This window comes from Protobothrops mucrosquamatus, unplaced genomic scaffold (assembly GCF_001527695.2).
Source record: "Protobothrops mucrosquamatus isolate PMUCROS unplaced genomic scaffold, P.Mucros_1.0 scaffold1553, whole genome shotgun sequence".
NCBI lineage: Eukaryota > Metazoa > Chordata > Lepidosauria > Squamata > Viperidae > Protobothrops > Protobothrops mucrosquamatus.
Genome location: NW_015387722.1, coordinates 196,123 through 216,528, shown reverse-complemented (window position 1 = coordinate 216,528; position 20,406 = coordinate 196,123).

Genomic DNA, 20,406 nt, shown 5'->3' with positions numbered 1-20,406 from the left:
AGAAAATACGGTACATTTATAGTTGAAATGTCATATAGTGACAACACATATATGGCCAAGATTCTTGTCTTGAGGAGCTGGAGGGGAACTTATCAAATTTGCAGATGATACCAATCTGGAGAGAATTGCTAACATTTTGGGAGGTAGATTTAAAATTCAGAAGGATCCTGACAGATTTGAACATTGGGCCCTATTCAACAAGATGTAGTTCAGTGCTGAGAAAAGTAAAGTCCTGCACTTAGGCAGGAAAAACAATATGATAGGTATAGAATAGGAGGTACCTGGTTCCAATAATTGTGAGAGGGATTTAAGTGTTCTGATGATTCACCATTTCAGTTTGAGTCAACAGTGTGTCAACAGTGCAGCTATCAAGAAAGCCAACACACAGATCCAGGCTGCATCAATAGAGGGATAGCACCACTCTATACTGGCCAAATGTGAGGCCATATTTTGAATACTGTGTCCACTTCTGTTCACCACAATATAAAAAGGATACTGATGCTCTAGAAAGTGTGTAGAGAAGAGCAACAAAAATGATAAGGGGTCCGGATGCTAAATCATATAAGTAGGTATTGTCATGGTTCCGGTAGATGAGACCAATTAAAAGAACTTCAAGGCAAGGAATTCTTCCTCAAAGAACATTTTTATTTGGCTACAAAATAACGGCACATACAAAGGTGAACCCAAGACTAAATTCCCCTCCCCCAGGTTACAAAGTTGCAGGTTGCAATTCCCACCCCAATTAGATATCATAAATCATATTCACCAATTGTTAGTAAACGCGGGCATTCCTCCCAGATCTCCAGTCCGCCAAAATGTTATCAATAATGACCTTGGTTCCCATACATGAGAATTGTTATGGCTAGCTTAAAACTACACTTCCCCCCTCCTTTCTTTCTAAATATGTGGCAACTGAAAACGAAGTGAAAATGGCTTCAGTTCAGTTCATTGCAGTGTTGACAGGTATGGCTATGGGAACTAGCTACAGTTACCCTAATGAAGAGATGACTCAGAGGAGATATGATAGGAGTTTTCCAATATTTGAAGGGCTGCCATAGGGAAGAGCGTGTCAATTTATTCCTTATCATCTGAAGACAGGACAAAAAGCAATGGGTGGAGCTCACTGCAGGGAGATTCAACCAGGAATTAAGGAGGAACTTCTTGACAGTGAGAACAATTAAACAGCTTGCCCCTGGGAGTTATGGGGGTTCCATTTTTGAGAAAAGAGCAAGGAATAAAGTTCTGCAATATCATGTTAAGATAAGATTTAAGATTGATAACATTGACGTAATTATTTTAAAAGAGATTCCTAATAGAATCCTGCGCAAGAGGAAAAAAATTACATCATAACAGTTATTTGAAGCAGAAAGGGATTCCATTTCCCTGTGTGATATTTCAAGAAGTAATTTTTATTTTCCAACATCAAACATAAAGACTTAATACTAGCTTTTAGCTTTTCCAGAAAGCTAAAAACTTTCTGGAAAAAAATTAAGGAGGAATGTGACCAAAATTCTATGTAAATTGCTGACAAAGATTTACAATTACTGCAAATGACTAAGAAAAAGGACTCTTGACTTTGGAAGCTACAGCTAAGGACTTTGATAAACTTTTCTCTTGAATATGGATTATATATTTTTAATATGCAATATAATCGGAACAAATGCTCTTCAAAAAATAAAAAGTTTTTTTTGCTATTTGAGAATATTGAAACAAAATATAATTTTGCTTACACAAAAATATAAGAAAAAATTTGAAGTACTTGATTTATTTTATTTATTTATTTTATTTATTTATCAAATTTGTACCCCGCCCTTCTCCTAGCGGACTCAGGGCGGCTTACAGCCAGTTAAAACAGATAACAATACAAAATACTAAATTTAAAATGTAATTAAAATGAAATATTAATTATTGGCCGTTTCTTTTTAAAATTATTTTAAAACCAAATTAAAATACTCCTTAGGCCAGTCCTGATAGCTTAAATAGCCATGTCTTGAGGGCGCGGCGGAAGGAGGGGAGATCCGGAATCATCCAGATCTCTGGGGGTAGTTCGTTCCAAAGGGTGGGGGCTCCAACAGAGAAGGCCCTCCCCCTGGGGGTCGCCAGCCGGCACTGTCTGGCTGACAGCACCCTGAGGAGACCCCAGCCGGCACTGTCTGGCTGACGGCACCCTGAGGAGACCCTCTCTGTGGGAGCGTATCGGCCGATGAGAGGTAATCTGTGGTAGAAGGCGGTCTCGGAGATAACCAGGTCCGAAGCATGTCCGATTGACTGAAGAATTTGTATCAAGGAAAAAGACTAATAAAAAACTAATAAAATAGTTTTGTTCATCAGTCCAAAACTAAAATCAACTTATTACTAATCCTGATTCATGAACTTATATATTGTAGTTGAGATTGAAATAAAGATAAAGGTTTCCCCTGTCCAATCATGCTCATCTCCATTTTTAGCCAAAGGAGCCAGTATTATGTGTGGACTTTTCTGGAATCATGTGTCCAGCATGATTATATGCCAAGGCAGACAGAATACTGTTACTTTACCACAGAAGTGGTATCAATTTATCTATTCGCATTTGCATGGTTTCGAACTGCTAGGTGGGCAGGAGCTGGGGCAAGGATGGGAGCTCATCCCATGGCACAGTGCTCAGGTCTCAACTGAACCATGGCACTCTCAAGATTGAAATACAAAGGATTAAATCTATAATTTTTGGTCTTTATGTTCCAAATGAGGATAAAGTAAAAGTTTTTTTAAATCTTAGGGACCAATTGGGTATTTATTCATATAAGAACTGGTGCATGATGGGGTATTGAAATGGAATTGTTGCTTCACAAATTCAGATAAGAAAATTATCAACCAATTCTTAACCAAGGCAAATGATCAAAGTCTTTCTGTGATATAATAAATAATCTGTCTTTGGTAGATACTTGAAGACAGAAGTAAGGTACTTCTATGGAATATACCTATTTTTTAGAAAGACATAGGTCTTTTTAAGGAATTGATATGATACTGATTTCTAAGCATGTTGTAACTAAAATCTCTAAGATGGAGGTTTTACCCAAGACTTTTTCTGGCAACAAACCTGTCAATTTGATAGATGAGAAAAAAAATCTAAGTATGAAGAAGATATGGATTCTACAGATTTGGAGTTAACAAAATTGATGAATGATGTCAGAGTTGCCATCCTTCGCTCGCATCTATGCTTTGCTAGATGCCAGTCTGCCATAAGCCACGGGAGGAAGGAGTTGTGGGAATGGGGGGAGGGGACTAAAAACAATCTTTGTGCCTTCCTGAGACATCCCAAGGCTGCAGACCTGGGAATGGAATGCAACACCTATCCATCTATCCAGCTGTTGCAGAGACAGTTACCAAAAACATCTTCTTTGATTGACTGGACAATGGGGAGATAACAGGGGGGGTGGAACGGACAAGGGAAAACTAACTAGGAAATATTCACATGCAAAATCTTAGATCTGGCTTTGCTATTGTACCACTTAGTAAAAGTAACCTTTACACTACAAATGGAGTCAAGAATGTTTCTTTCCTAAGGGACCAAGCTGGGCCAGATCTGAGATTAAGTCAGATCTGCAATACCAATTTTCCCAGAGCTAACGACTACTAGGGAAATTGTGCAAACATGTCTATCCCAGAAAGGGAAAAGGAAGAGATGGAAGACTCTGGGGTGAAGAAAACCTGAAACCCTGGGAGCTTAGTGCCTGGAGCAGCCAACTCAAGCTTGGCACCTAACCCAAATCCAGAGGGGGAAAACTGATGCCACTGCTTGTACTCCCCGAAGTGTGGCAGAAAGCCTTGTCATGTGGCGCCAAGTCCCATTGGTTGTAGTGATTTGGGAAATTGGACAAGATGGAGGAACCCCCTCCAGAAATCACCGTTGGCTGAGGACCGAGACCCAGAATTCGCTGTCCAACAAATATATTCGAACGAGCCCAGAGGGATCCCCAAGCTGCAACCCTCAAACAAGCAATGAACTTCCTCAAAGACAAATTCCTGGAATTTAGGCTCGGTGACCACCCAGACCAACCAACCCTGGAGCTGGCATGAAATCCAGCATTATCAGTTGCTTAACCTGCTCTTGCCCTGCCAATACCAGTTGTCCCACTGGTACCAGTAGCCCCATTAGCACCTGGTGGTCCACCAGCACCAGGGGCAGCACTAGTGACCCTATTGGGACCAGCTGTTCCCCTAGCATCAGTTGCCTTCCCAAGCTGGGGACAGCACCAACTGTCAGAGGACCAAGACAATGATAGTGGAGAAGACAATCCAATGGTAAGTGACCCCCTACTCCTGGTGCTTCCGCTGAGCCCTGATAGCCCCAAAGAAGCGCTGATCCTGGCACTTCCGCTGAGCTCTGACAGCCCTGCAGCTCCAGCCATCTCTTGCTTAAGCTTGTGCGGTGCTGCCACCGGTTCAGCTCATTCCCCTCCCCTGCTACTTTTCTAGGATGGTTGTGTACCACCTGCTAGGTGCCAATGTACCACAGGTGGTACCCGTTCCACTGGTTGAAAAGCCCTGATATAGTGACCTAATAAATACAATTTATAAATTTTATAAATACAATTGAAACATAAGCTGATCAAAAAAGATGTAATATGCTGATGTTAACTGTTATTTGTACAAACACAAAAATGTTTAAATTCAACTTTGTATGTACAGAAAATATTAATAACTATATTTGTTTAATGTTGACAAAAGCAGAATACTACTGGAAGAAGAGAAGATCAAAGAAATATAACATTAATTAATATATTGATTATGGAACTATAGAAATTAATTATTATTGATTGTTTTTTTAAATATATGAACCCAGACAATACACTGTTTATTAAGCACTAAAGACTGTTATTGTAAAAAATCAATAAAATATATTAAGAAAAAAAAGAAAGAAAGCCCCAGGTAAAGTGAAACCAAGTAGCTACACGCCGCTTGTTAAGAAAGTGAAAGTGGAAAGCGAGGCTTCAACCCAATACCAGAAAGAGGCAATTAGTGCCATACCTAACAAATATGGGGGTTGAAAGAAGTCTTTAGCAAATGGGAGTCTAACATATTCCCCCCCTCACCGACTGTGCAATCAAGATCCTTCTCAGAGCAAAACTACTGAAGCCCAGACTTTACTCTATGACGCCAAGCAAATTGGAAGAATTCAAAGCTTTCATTGACAAAAATTTACCCAGGGTATCCATCCGACTGGCAAAATTGCATATGGCTGTCCCAGTGTTATTCCAGGAGTAAAAAGATGGCTCTGTAAGATTATCCAGAATGCCCCAATTCAACAGCTCCAAACCAGAAATAGTGAGACCACTTATTCCGTCCTGCCAACTCATAGCACCAGTCATTACCCAGGCGCAGGCAAAAACCAAGCTCCAGGTTGGGGAAAGCATAGCGAACACCTTGAAGACAGCGTTAGAGAATGACAAGTGGTTCCAAGAGCACAAAAAAAATGTACAATGCAGGACGGCTTAGCTTGGGTGGGGGCAAAGCTGAATGTCCCAGAAAACTAGAGATTACTAATTCTAGAGAAAAGCCACGATTCAAATTTTGGTTTTGTGAAAACGCTACCTGATCAAGACCAATTTTGGCGGCTGTCCCTTAAAAACAATATTCAAAGCTACTTGGCTAGCTGCCCGGTGTGTGCTTCAGTCAAGGGGCAGCAAGGGAAAACACTAGGGTTCCTCCAACCTATGGCGAAGCCCAGTGCCCCTTGGAATGAGATTTTCATTTTATTCTCTAAGCAAATACATTTTGTGCCCTGCCAAAAAAATTCCATTTGCTCGCATCTTGGCTAAGTTATTCATACTGTACATCATGTCTATAGACTGGACAGCACTCCACAACAAATAATCTCTGATCACAGAGTGCAATTTAAAAGTTTCTTGGGATGTCCCAAGGACTCAGTTCCAGTCATCATCCTGAAATGAATGGGGGGAGAGAATGTATGAATGGGATGCTAGAACAATACTTGAGATGCTACATAAATTACCAGCAAGGCAATTGGACAGACCTCTTGCCATTTGCTGAGGTGGCTTATAATAACCCAGTACATAGTAGCACTGGGTTCACCCCTTTCAAAGTAGCCATAGGACAGGACTTTGCACCCATGCCTGAATTGCCCTTGGCTACCCTCCCTCTCTCATCTATAAACAACTGGGTTGCCCAGTTGCAGGACTCATGGCCTGTTGTCAGAAAGTCATTGAAAGAAACCAGGGAAACCTCTAAAAAGCAAGCAGACAAAAAAATGAACGAAACCCAAAGACTTTAAAATAGGTGACCAGGTCTACCTGTCAACCAAATACCTACCTGTCAACCAAACAGCTGTCCAAAAAACTGGGACCCAAATATATTGGCCCTTTCACCATCAAAAGAATCATCAACCTGGTCACGGTTGAGCTCGAACTGCCAAAATCCCTCAGACGTTTTCACCTGATCTTTCATTATAGATTACTTAAACCAGAAACTCAATCTCCACTGTGTCCTACACTGACACCTCATGCTTGAAGGAGAACAGCATTTTGAAATTAAAGACATCTTAGACTCCCATAGACACCAAGAGAAACTCCAATATCAAGTAATGGGAAAAGACTTTCCTCCATCAGAAACTGAATGGGTGGACCTTAAACACATTAAGGCGGCCAAACTTCTCAAATGTTTCCATAACCAGTATACTGATAAAATGAAATAGTGCCCTACCTAACTGTATCTCTGCCTTGTTTCGCTCTCTCTTTATTGTGCTTTTTGTTTTGCAGGACTATCATCCCTGTCAAGGGGGCACAGTATGTGAGATCCACCAGCTTCAACCTGGCACCTTGCCGGCATTCTGTCATTTATTATGGGAATTAAAGAGGAGGGATTGTCAATTGAGGAAGAACAGAGCAGTTTGGAATCCAGTTCCTGCTGGCACTATGGCATCTTCAAAGTGTGCTCAGCAGCCAAGAGCCACCCTGGCAAGCCACCAGGATTACTATAGCCAGTAGCCAGTCCAATGACATCCTGGAAAAAATCGCTATAGATTTCATTGTTGAACTGCCTGAAAGTTCCAGGAATAGATGATCTGGGTTGTCACTGACCTCTTCTTCAAGCAACTACACTTTGTTGCTTGCCCCAAAATCCCCTTTGCTCATACTCTGGCAAAACCTTTCGTACAGCACATTTACAGGCTCCATTGGGTTCCAGACCAAATCATCTTGGACACGGGTGTTCACTTCACCTCATGATTCTGGCAAGAGTTTCTTAAGCTCTTGGGACCAATCAGGGGCTTAGCTCTTCACATCACTCCCAGATAAACTGAGCTTGTGAATGTGTGAATTACATGTTGGAACAATACCTCAGATGCAACATCAATTACCAACAAGACAATTTGCAGAAATTGCATACAGGAACACGGTCCATAGCAGCACCAGATTCACGCCATTCAGAATGGCATTTGGCCAAGGCTTTGTAGCTATACCGGAATTACCTCAGCTGAACCCCCAAACCACCTCTTTGGCGGATTGGATCAAGTCCCTTCAGACCACAAAAAAACATGCTCACAATAAACACTCACAACAAAAGGACTTTAAAGAGGGGCAAACTCCAATGCCTAGTTTTATAGGAAGGACTTTCCTCCTTTTGAAATGGAGTGGTGATTTGTAACATGTGCGAGCACTACTGCTCCTTTTCAAATTCCATGGCAAATACCCCCGTAAGTCCCATAGAAATAATCTATTAATCACTTTTTCTTCTCTTTCATTTTCTTTAGGACTAGCCTTTTCTTCAAGGGGGGGACAGAATGTCAGTGCTGCCATCCTGCTTCGCCTCATCACTACTTCACTGATGCCAGCTTGCCATGAATTTTGGGGGGGGAGAGCTAGCAAGTAGGGAGGGAAGAGGACAAAGAAACTGAAACCCCTTCGAGTGACTTCCAGAGACATCGGCCGACTGATCCCAAGATCACAACCATGGGAATGGAATGCGGAGCATCAACAGTCTGCCAAACCTCAGAATTGTTACCAAAACTATTTGTTTGAATTCAGTTGGACACAAGGAGAATAGTTTGGGAGGGTGGACCTAGGAAAGGAGAAAAGTAAATAGGCAGCTTTCACACTCAAACCTTGGATGTGTCTTTTTCTATCTTGGTTCCTTTCACTACAAATGCAGTCAAAGGCTCTTTCTTCCTAAACCACCAACTTAGGACAAGTCTGACAGGCTGGCCATTTTGTATTCGTGAAAACCCTACATCCAGTGAGACGCCACTTCTGGTGGCCTAGAATGAAGAAAGATATAGAAAGTTATGTGGCCAGCTGCCCGGCGTATACCTCAGCAAAGAGGTGTCCTGGGAAGCCCACAGGTTTACTACAGCCAGTAACCAGTCCAACTTCCCCTTCGAAGGAAATTTCCATGGACTTTATTGTGGAGCTGCCCAACAGCTTGGGAAACATGGTCATATGGGTCATCACCAACCTTATCTCCAAGCAAGTTCATTTTGTTGCCTGTCTCAAGATCCCCTCAGCATGAACCTTAGCCAAGCTCTTTGTGCAGCATGTCTACAGACTCCATGGGGCCCCTGAAAGAATCATCTCAGACATAGTTATACACTTTGTATAACTTTTGGCAGGAATTCTTGAAACTTTTGGGGACTTCTCAGGGGCTCAGCTCTTCTCACCACCCCCAGATGAATGGAGCCTAAGAATGTATGAATGGAGTTTTGGACAACACGTCTGCTGTTACATTAACTACCAACAAGATGACTGGGCAGAACTTCTCTCCTTTGCAGAAGTGGCATATAACAGCGCCATGCATATTAGTACCGGGTTTGCACCATTCCGGGTGGCCACTGGTCAAGACTTCATCATTATGCTGGAACTTCCTCAACAACCATCTCAAAGCCTTTTCTTGTTGGCATCCCTACAACATACTTGGCCAGTCGTTCACAGGGTGTTAAATGCCAATCAGAAAAGGCAACTGCAATCTGAATTTAAACTATGAGATGAAGTGTTCTTCTCAACTAAGTACTTACAATCTAGACAACCTTCAAAGAAATTAGAAGCCAAATATACCGGTCCTTTCCCCATCATCAGAGTAATCAATCCTGTGACTGTGGAATTGAAACCACCAAAAAACCTTCGGTGCCTTCATCCAATGTTCCACTGTAGCTTATTAAACCCGGCAAGCACGATGGGAGGGAATGGGTTGGAACACAGAGAGGTAATGGAGGGGGGCAAAGGAATGCAAAGAATGCTAGTTCAGAGCCTGAGACAATGCCAGCATCCCAAATGTCACTTGCTGGGAATATCTGCAAGATGAAGAGTCCATTTCCCCCAAAAAATGAATGCAGCTGATTGGATAGTAAATGATTAACAGTGGGAAAGCCATGGAAAAAGGGAAGGTTAATTATGCTATTTGCATGTAAAAATATCAGAACTGGCTTCGCTACTTCTGTAACCATTTTAATCTAGTAAATTATATTTTTGGAGAAAAGAAATGTCCTAGGAATCTTTGTTTACTGCACAAACCAAGTGGGAATGTTGACAACAGAATTTTGAAGTTAAAGATATCCTGGATTGATGAATCTATAGAAACCAACTCCAATATTTAGTCCTCTGGAAACATTTTCCAGCCTCTGAATTGGAGTGGGTTGATGCCCAACATGTGCAATCTCCACGCCTGATCCGAAAATTCCACAACCAATGCCCTAGTAAACCCCCCATGTCCCCCCACCTCCCCGAGGGAAGAAAACCATTGTGAGACACTCTTCTGTTTTAACTTTTTTTCCTTGTCGCTTTTTGGAGTTTTCATCCTTTCGTGACACGGCAGCGTTTGGGAGGGGGTATAGATACCCCCTTCCCCCAAGCCATCAGCTGAGCAAGACACTTTCCTGTACACTGCCCCACTCACCAGAGACCACCCTGGATCTCCCCCAACCCTGCCTGGCCCCCCACAGGCATCCCTCCCCAACATCGAGCTGGCTGTGTGCACATGCCCACCCACTCTGCCATGACCACCGTAGCCATGCCCACCCGGCACCCAGCAATACATAAGTGGGTTTTTGGTTGCAGTTTGGGCACTCGATCTCTAAACGTTCGCCACCACTGCCATATCACAAAAAAGATGTTGAGAGTTTGGAAAAAATTCAGAGAAAAGCTACTAAGATGATCAAAGGCCTGGAGACTAAAACATACAAAAATTGGCTACAGGACTTGGGTGTGGCTAATCTAAAGAAAAGAAGAAATAGGGGAGACATGATAGCAGTGTTCCAGTATCTGAGGGGCTGCCACAAGGCAGAGGGGGCCAGGTTGTTCACCAAAGCACTAGAGGGAAGGACGAGAAACAATGGATGGAAACTGATGAGAGAGATAATCAACCTGGAATTAAGGAGAAACTTCCTAACAGTGAGGACAATCAACCAGTGGAACAGCTTGCCCCCAGAGATTGTGGGCCCTTCTCCATTTTAAGAGAAGACTGGACATTCACCTGTCTGAGACGGTATAGGTTCTCCTGCTTAAGCAAGAGGCTGGACTAGAAGACATCCAAGGTCCCTTCCAGCTCTACTCTATTCTATTCAAACCAAAAGACCCATCAGCCTCAGAAGAAAAAATGAGAATCATCTACAGCACACAATGCAATGACTGCAACACTTAGTAACACTTTTGTTAAATGAATCTATTTCCCCATTGACTTTGCTTGTCAGAAGTTTGCAAAAGTTGATCACAGGACCTTAGGACACTATATCCGTCATAAATATGAGTCAATTGCCAAGCGTCTGAATTTTGATCATGTGACTAAGGGAATGCTGCAAAAGACATAAGGATAAAAAATGGTCAATAATTCTCTTTTCAATACAACTGTAATTTTGAATTGTTACTTAATGAACTGTTGCAAGTCAAGGACTACATATATATAAAAGAAAGTTGGAATAAATGATCCTCAAGGGTTTTTTTTACATTCTATGATGACCTTTTTCCTGTGATAGAAAATAGGCCAATCTGGTGAGAAGTTATTTGTCTATAGGATGATTTCAGGAGAAAACCTTTGAAGAGGAAGGGAAAATATGCCTTCCATAAAGAGCTTTTCGACAAGATGGCAAATCTTAGCACCCTCTTGACATGCAGCTAAGAATTACCCCATATCTGGCAAAAGCAGCACTGAACTAAATGTGACAATTCAAATTTGGTCTGCTTCCTATGATTCCTAAATTGTAAAAGTTATAAGAATGGTGGATATTTTTATATAGAAACATTTCTTCTATATGAAAAAGCCACTTATAGATGAACCAGCTTACATACACTAGAAGAATAATTTTTGATATGATTTATAAGAAAAAAAAACAATTTTTGAATCCAACAAATCCAATTTAAACCAATGGAGCTGAAGAAGCAGAGATATTCATTTATAAGATAGGCAAGAAAGTATCAAGGGCTTACATTACAAAGAAATATCATTGTTTGAAAACATTTGTATACATGCAAAGGATTAAACATAATTACAAACAGGATGAAAATGATGAAAGTCAAAATACAAATGTGTCCAATTAAGTAGGAAGAGAAGAAAACCTAATGCTTAGTTGTCCCATAGCTTAGAGAATTATAAGTAGCCTAATGAACTTTATTACTCCCATACAAAGCAAATTGGAACAGATTTGGAATGCCTTAGAACAGTGGTGGCGAACCTTTTAAAGACCGAGTGCCTGAACTGCAATCCAAATCCACTTATGTATCGCCAAGTGCCAGGTGGGCATGGCCCACTGGGTGGGCGTGGCTGTGGTAGTCATGGCAGACTGGGTGGGTGTGGCCAAGGTAGGCGTGGACACCTCAATGTTGCTCGTGGGGAGGGATGCCTGTGGGGGCCGGGCAGGATTGGGGGAGATCCATGGGGTCTCTGGCAGGTGGGGCAGTGGGCAGGAGGCTCGTCCTGCGGGGTGAGGCGAGGCAAGCAAGGCAGGGCAGGGGTGCCATTGTTGCAAGGCAAGGCAAGGCAAGGCAAGGCAGAGGCCGGGGCAGCTGCTGCCTGACACCATCGGCCCCCACACACAGAGGCCAGCCAGCTCATGGGAGCTGACAGTGTCTGTCAGCACTCACAGCCTGCCAGACCCTCAACTGGCACACTCTGGGGCTCCACAGCCCACCACCAGCAATTCAGAGAAGCTGCCTCTGAGCTGGACAGCCAGCCACAGCAGAGAAGACGATGCAGTGGGTCGTGCCCGGGAAAAGGAGGGCATGCGAGGCCAGGAGGGATGGGATGGGATGGGGGGGAGGGAAACCAGCCATGCTGGGATGCATCCGGCTATGTGGCACCTCGGTGAGTTAGTGGGCAGCGGATTGAAGAGGGACGGTTGCCATCTCCAGGGCACGGCGCGCGTGCCCACAGAGAGGGCTCTGAGTGCCACCTCTGGCACACGTGCCATGGGTTCGCCATCACTGCCTTAGAATAAAGGATGGAGGTCTAATATTTTAGAAGATTAGCTTTCTGGCATTGTAATTTACTTCATGAGAAGTAAAAAGAAATTAGTTATATAAATTAGTTAATATATAACTAATTTAAAATTGAGTTATTTATATAAATGTGTAAGGCACTCATATTTCTAATTAGAAAATAACTCCCAATTTTCAGAAAGTATGTAAAAGTAGATTAGAGCTACCATTATTTGTCAATATAATTTACATGAATCATTCCCTGCTGCCTCTTGGGGATGGGAACTCCCCCCCTACTCCTTCACTAGGACGGTCAGAGGTGTAGAGGCGGGTGGGAGGGTCATCCCATGTGCGCGACTGGAGTTAGAGGACAAGGTTTGATGGTGAAAGCTAAGGGCAGGAGCCGCAACGTGGCATGACAACAACTGCCTAAGCTGCCTCGCAGCAGCCCCACCATCTGTCCTTACTTGTCTGCAGCCACCGCAGCTGGGACAGGATAGCCGCCCAGTTGGCCACCCAGCGCATTTGATGAACCGGATTGCGTGCCTCTCCCCACGCCTCTGCCTGCTGCTTAAAGGGCCGGCTCAACAGCTGCGGCACTCGAACCCACCTGTGCTGCGTGGGCTGCAAGGCCCCAAGATGCGCAAGTACAGTGCATGTTGAGTGGCGTCAAGCGTGGCTTATTGGATGCATTGGCTCACATCCAGCTGGCCGTCGCTGCCAGCCAATGAGCAGCTGAGGGGGCCAATGAACTGCAACTGCTGCCAGGCACTGCTAGCCCCCGTGCGCTCATCGCCTCCTGTGCATGCACCCAAGCGGAGCGCCTGGCCAGGCTAGGGTGGGCCAGGACTGAGGATACTTCTATTCTCTGTTTTCCAAGTGAGTTATAATAATAAATAGCTGAGATTTTAAAAGCAATCTTACAATTGCTGCTGTTCTCACATATCGTGTCTCTCCGAAAATAAGACCTACCCTGAAAGTAAGCCCGAGCTTGATTTTGGGGGGAGGGCCTAATATAAGCTATGGTAGGGGCTTGGCCAGCTGTCAGGAGCGCCTATGTGGGCAGAAGATTTCTTCACCCCCCCTTACTTTCTCAAGCCCTCAGTGAACCCCAGTCTCCACCTGCCCTGCCTGCTGGCCCTGCTGCTGCTGGGACATTTCTCAGCTGCGTTGGGTGCCATGTGGTTGCCAAGTGGCTGCCCATATTGCTTCAGGCTTCACGGGGGCTCTTTGCCCTCTTGGCTGTGCTGCTTTGGGCTGCCCTGCTGGGCTGCTCCTGCCTGGCGCAGGGCACGTTGGTCCAGATCTTCCCCCCACCTCCGGCCTGCCAGGGCTCCTTTGCCAGCAGCAGCCAGTGGAACAAAGCCATCTATGCCTCTGCCTTTGGGCTGCTGAGTGCCAGCCTCCACGCCTACTTGGTGCTGCAGGCACTGGGCAACAGGCTGAGCCCGATGCTCTTGATAAAATATGGACATATAAAGATACTCTAAATTCTGAAGGGAACTTAAAATCCAGGCAAGAGATGGAAAATCAGGGCATCGATTTAACATGGTGGTCACATTTACAAATGCAAGTGAGATATGACAAGGATATTAAACAGTATGGCTTTTATAAAGAGCAGACTATGTTTGATCAGACCTTACTAGCTTCCAATGAAAAGTTAATTTAAAAAATGTACAATTTCTTATTAAATCTGAAAAAGGAAGATAAACAAGTAAGAGAGACAATGGTAGTATGGGCAAAGAATTTTGGATATAATATAGACTTAGAGAAATGGCAAAGTTTGTGGGAAAGAAACTATAAATTGACAATGCCAGCTTCATAGAAAGAAAACTTATACAAAATGTTCTATAGATGACACTTGCCCACCAACAAGATTAGGAAAATGTTTAAAAATATATCAGAAAAATGTTGGAAATGTAAACATAAACCAATTACTTATTATCATATGTGGTAGACATGTGTTAAACCTGCCTCCAGAAGTGGTGAATGCTCCAACACTGGAAGTTTTTAAGAAGAGACTGGACAGCCGTTTGTCTGAAATGGTGTAGGGTTCCTGCCTGGGCAGGGGGTTGGACTCGATGACCTCCAAGGTCCCTTCCAACTTTATTATTATTATTATTATTATTATAGCAAGGAGATATTGGACAAAAATTCACACTTGGTTAGAAAAAATGTTAGAGAAACACATAGACTATACTTGATTTTTTTTTACTAGGTATAATGCCAGAAACACTTGATAAACAAAGTACATATTTGATTCTACATGTGATAACAGCGGCAAGAATTATATTTGCACAATATTGGAAGAATGAAGAAATACCACCAGAAGAAGAAATAATTAAAAAAATACTAGACTATGCAGAAATGGACAGACTTACTTTAAGGTTGAAAGAAAAAAGAAGAAACAGAATATTTTTAAACTTGGGACTTATTTTATCAATGATTAGAGAAAAGATTTAGGGATTAGGGATTCAATTTGTATTAGCTCAGACAACATATTTTTGTTGAATGATTACCCATTGAATTTTGTTAAAAAAATCAATAAAATTTATATATATATATACAAAAGAAGAAGATCTGGGCCGACTCGCCCTAGGCCAGGCAGGAGCAGCCCAGCAGACTGGGCAAAGGATTTTTCATACTACTGGGGATTTTTTAATGCTTCATTTTGCTTTCCTTTGGTGTTAGTATCAGAAATGCACCAGGTGAGTGAAAGCCACCAATGTTTCAATCCCCTGTTGTTACGTCACCATTTTTGGTTTTAAGGGGCTAAAGAGTAGGTTGGTTCCAAACTCAAATAAGCCAGTTTCTCCCTTGTGCTCCTTTCTTGACACTTTTTGCTGGTTGTCTTATTCTTTTTAGGACCTAGTTTTTCCTACGACTGTATGCTCTCAAGATTCATCTGGATCTTGAGCCTATATTCTGGGGTGTCGGCTATTCCTGCCAGCTTGGTGTCATATGCTAATTTGATGAGTTCCATATCTATCCCTCATCCAAATAATTGATGAAGACGTTAAAGAGTACTGGGCCTAACAGAACCTTAGGGTATCCCACTACATACTTCCTTCCATGTAGATGCAGTTCCATTGAGGACTACACATTGAATGCAGTTGGTCAGCCAGTTACCAATCTATCTGGTGGTGATGCTGTCTAACCCACATTTTTCTATCTTATCAAGTTGTAGGTTGTGAAGTCAAATGCCTTTCTGAAGTCCAAGTAAATTATATCCACAGCATTCTTCTGATCCATTAATTTTGTCACCTTGTCAAAGAATGCAATAAGAATTGTCTGGCGTGATCTGTTTATGACAAACCCATGTTGGCTTTTGGTTATGACTTTGTTTGTCTCATCTACTTTGTCAAATGCTTTACTGAAATCTAAGTAAACTCTGTCCATAATATTTTGCTGGTCTACTAATTTAGTCACTTTTTAAAGAATGAAATAAGATTTGTTTGGCATTTTGACAAACTCATGTTGGCTTCTGGTTATAACTTTGCTTAGTTCTAGGTATTCGCAGATTGGTTGCTTGATTATCTCTTCCAGTATCTTCCCAGGTATTGATGTTAAGCTGAGTGGTCTGTAGTTTCCTGGATCCATTTTCCCCCTTTTTTGAAGATGGGAACCACATCAACTCTTTTCCAGTCCTTTGGTAGCTCCCCAGTGCTGCAAGATCTTTGCAATGGTTCAATGGTTCCGAGATCACGTCTGCCAACTCATTCAGAACATCTGGTAACCCATCTGGTTCTGGTGATTTGAACTTGTTTAGGGTGGACAGGTGTTCTCTTACTATTTTCTTGCCTATTTGCATTTCTAGTCATTACAGTTTTGTTTTTGGTTGGTTCGGCTTTTTTTTTTTTTTGCATGAAGATAGATGTTTTCTCCTTGCTATCCATCATCTCCTTGCCATCTTCGCCTATTAGGCTGACTTTTTCCCTGACTTTTTATTATTAATTTTGACATCTATTGCACGTCTTAATTCATTCTGAGCCTTGGCTTTCCTGATTTCATCTTTGCAAATTCAGACTATATCCTGGTTATGTGTCCCTCTTTCCATTTTCTATACTTATCCTTTTTGCCTTTCAGTTTATCAGAGAATTCTTTATGCAACCATGCTCATTTCTTTTTCTTTTTAAATATATTTTATTAGATTTTATATGGGTAGGGAAAAGGGGGGGGTCGGTGTGGGTACAGGAAAATCGGGATAAAAGGGGACAGGGTGTGGGTAACTACAGTAAATACGTAATTCAGCAAACAAGCTGTCGTCCGGGTCTTCATATTGAGTATTATTGTTTATATAATACTAGACATTTATAAAAAATAAATCGGTATAGTTACAACTAACATTTGATAAAACAGTAATATTCCTTTAAATAATTAACATAATTAATAGTATAACAACTATTTCCAATCATCAACCTTAATACTTAATATAATAAAGCTCTAAAATCTCTTCTTATTCTAACGTATTTCAACCCACTGATAAAATTTTCCCCAGGTTTTATAAAAGATTGAATCTTCTTTCTCCTTCATCTCTAACGTTAATCTGTCCATTTCTGCACAATCTAGGATTTTCAAAATTATAATCTGGTCTGATGGTAGGTTTTCATTTTTCCAAAAATGGGCGAATACTATTCTTGTAGCTGTTAATACATGTAATATTAAATAATCATTTTCTTTGCCATAATTAGGTCTTAATATACCTAACAGGAACAGTTCTGGTTTAAATTCTATCTGGATTTTCATCATCTTTTCTAACCATCTATGAATCTTAGACCAATATTTTTTTGCAATAGAACATGTCCACCAGGCATGATAACAGGTACCCAGTTTTTGCTTACATTTCCAACATGTATCCAATAAATTTTTAAACATTTTCGCTAAGCGAACTGGTGTCATATGCCATCTATAAAACATTTTATATAAGTTTTCTTTGTATGTTACTGCTTTAGTAAGTTTCATATTTTTATCCCACAGTTTTTGCCAGTCTTCTAAGTTCTATAGAATATCCAAAGTTCTTCGCCCATACTATCATTGTCTCTTTTACTTGTTCTTCTTCCATCTTCCAATTTAATAAGTATTTATAAAGCTTCTTAATCAAATGTTCATTTGTTTTTAAAAGTATTTTATCAAGTGGAGTCAGCTCTTTGTAAAATCCCATTATTTTTATGTCTTTTTCATATCTTGTTTGAATTTGCAAATAGGACCACCATGTTAAGTCAATACCTTGTTGTTGAAGGGCTTGCCTGTCTTTGAGTTTTCCGTCCTTGTCCAAAATGTCTTTATAACTAACAAGTTTATCATAATTAATCAGATTCGGATAAGCAAATGCTTCCATTGTTGAAAGTCACTCAGGAATTTTCGTATACATTTTGTATCTAACTTTCTCCCATTCAGAGAGTAAAACATTTCTTATAGCATGGTTTTGAAAGTACTTATGTATTTTAGCTTTCTCATACCATAAAAAGGCATGCCAGCCTAGTTGAAGGTCATATCCCTCTAAATAGAGAATTCGCTTATTTCTCAGAGTAATCCATTCTTTAAGCCAAAGCAAAATAGCTGCTTGATAATAAAGTCTCCAATCCGGAAGTCCAAACCCCCCCCTCTCTTTCGAGTCTTGTAGAAGTTTACATTTAATTCTTGCTTGCTTTCTTTGCCATATAAATCTTAATATCATTGTGTTTAAATCGTCAAAAATTTTCTTACCCAGCTTTATGGGAACTGTTTGAAATAAAAAAATTAGCTTTGGTAAAATGTTCATTTTAACAGTGGCTATTCTTCCTAACAATGATAGTTGGAGATTTTCCCATTTTTCCAGGTCGATTTTTATTTGTTTTATTAGTCTCTCATAGTTATCTTCTTTTAGTAATGAATATTTCACCATAAGATAGATACCTAAATATTTAACTTTTTTAACTATTTGAAGATTTGTCTTTTTGGCGAGTTGAGTTTTCTGTTTATCAGTTAAATTTTTTGTTAACACTTTAGTTTTTTCCCTATTTATTTTCAATCCAGCCACTTCTCCAAACTTCTCAATTTTCTGCAAAAGTTTAGGGGCTGTTTCCAAAGGCTCCTCTAAGATAAAGACCAGATCGTCTGCGAAAGCCTGTAATTTATATTTCTGGTCTTTAATCTCAAGACCTTTAATTTCTATGTCTTGCCTGATGTTTCTAGTCAATACCTCCAGAGTAAAAATAAATAGCAGGGGTGAGAGTGAACATCCCTGTCTCGTGCCTTTTTTAATATCAAAGCTCTCTGTATAGTCTCCATTTATAAGTATCCTTGCTGATTGTTTCTTGTAGATCGCTTGGATTGCTTTAATAAAGTTTTCACCAAAGTCCATTTCCTGTAGTTGTTGAAACATAAATTGCCAATTTAAATTATCAAATATGAGCGCCATCTGGTTCCCTGGATGATTTTCATAATACTCCAAAACATTTAAAATAATCCTTAAGTTGTTCTTTATCTGTCTTTTAGGAAGAAAGCCATTTTGGTCTGGGTGAATAAATTCTATTAAAAAGCTTTTCATTCTTTCTGCCAAAATTGCAGCAAAGATTTTATAATCCACATTTAATAACGATATTGGCCTGTAGTTTTTAATTTGTGTAAGATCTGTATCTTCTTTAGGTATCAAGGTAATATTAGCTTCAGTCCATGAGTTTGGAATTTTTGTCTGTATAAAAAATTCATTACACAAGTCCTTCAGAAAAGGAGTCACAGTATCTTGTAAAGCTACATAAAATTCTGCAGGTAGTCCGTCCGGCCCCGGTGTCTTATCTTTCTTTTGTCTTTTAATTGCCTCTATGATCTCCATCATTGATATCTTTTCATTTAACCTCTGTCGCATATTTTTCTTCCAAAAATATCATGCTCGTTTCTTCTTGTATTTCTTATTTTTCTTTTTTTAGTGGTATTGTGATGGTTTGGGCTTTTATAATCACATTTTTTAGAGTTTTCCAACTTTCTTGAGTTATTTTCCCCTTTAAGATTTTCATCTAGGGAATCCTTCCCAAACTATGAAGTTTGTTGAAATTAGCTCTTTTAATGTCTAAGATGCTAGTTTGATTTTGCTGTATTGCTTGTATCTACATTATACTGAATTCCAATATGACATGGTCACTCTCCCCCAAAGTTCCTACAATTTCAACTCTCCTCTATCACTTCATCTCTGTTAGTAAGAATTAATTCCAGTATAACTGACCCTCTAGTTCCCTCCTCTACCTTTTGGATGACAAAGCTGTCAGCTCATTAAGGAACCTGTACAATCTCCCACTTGATGCAGAGTTTTGTCTCCCATTTGATGTCAGGGTAGTTAAAAGTCCCCCATTTACTACTGTGGTGTTTTCCCTATATACATTAACCTATGGCAGTGATGGCAAACCTTTTAGAGACCGAGTGACCAAAAACTGGCCCTGGCCCCGCTCCACCCCCTGCCCCGCCCCTGCTCTGCCCCCACTCCGTCCCCCACCCCACCTGCCTGCTGGGCCACTCACCGCCTGCAGGGCCCACCACAGATCACCCAGGCAGCCCAGCAGTGCCATGGCGGCCACGCCCTCTGCCCGCACGATGGGGCACGAGGGCAGAGTCTTGTCTACGCTGCTTGGCTGCCATGTCCTTGGCTGCGCTGCTCCACGTGGGCCATTCTCGGGGGTGATTCTCCTCCAGGGGGGCTGCTGGTGAGGGAGTCGTGTGGGGAGGTGAGGCTGGGGCAACAGCACGTGTGCCCACAGAGAGGGCTCTGAGTGCCGCCTCTGGCACCCGTGCCATAGGTTCACCACCACTGACCTATGGCAATATCATTATTTTTTTCCTTTTACCGTATTTATCGGCGTATAACGCGCACAGGCGTATAACACGCACCTTCATTTTAAGAGGGAAATTTCAAGAAAAAAAAAGCGCCGGCTCGAGAGCGAAAGCAAAAGGGGAGGGGGAGTGGGGCTTCGTTCACACGTGGATCCCCATGCTCGTATTTATTTACCGTATTATGCCCCGGCTGGCGGCGGCGGCAGCA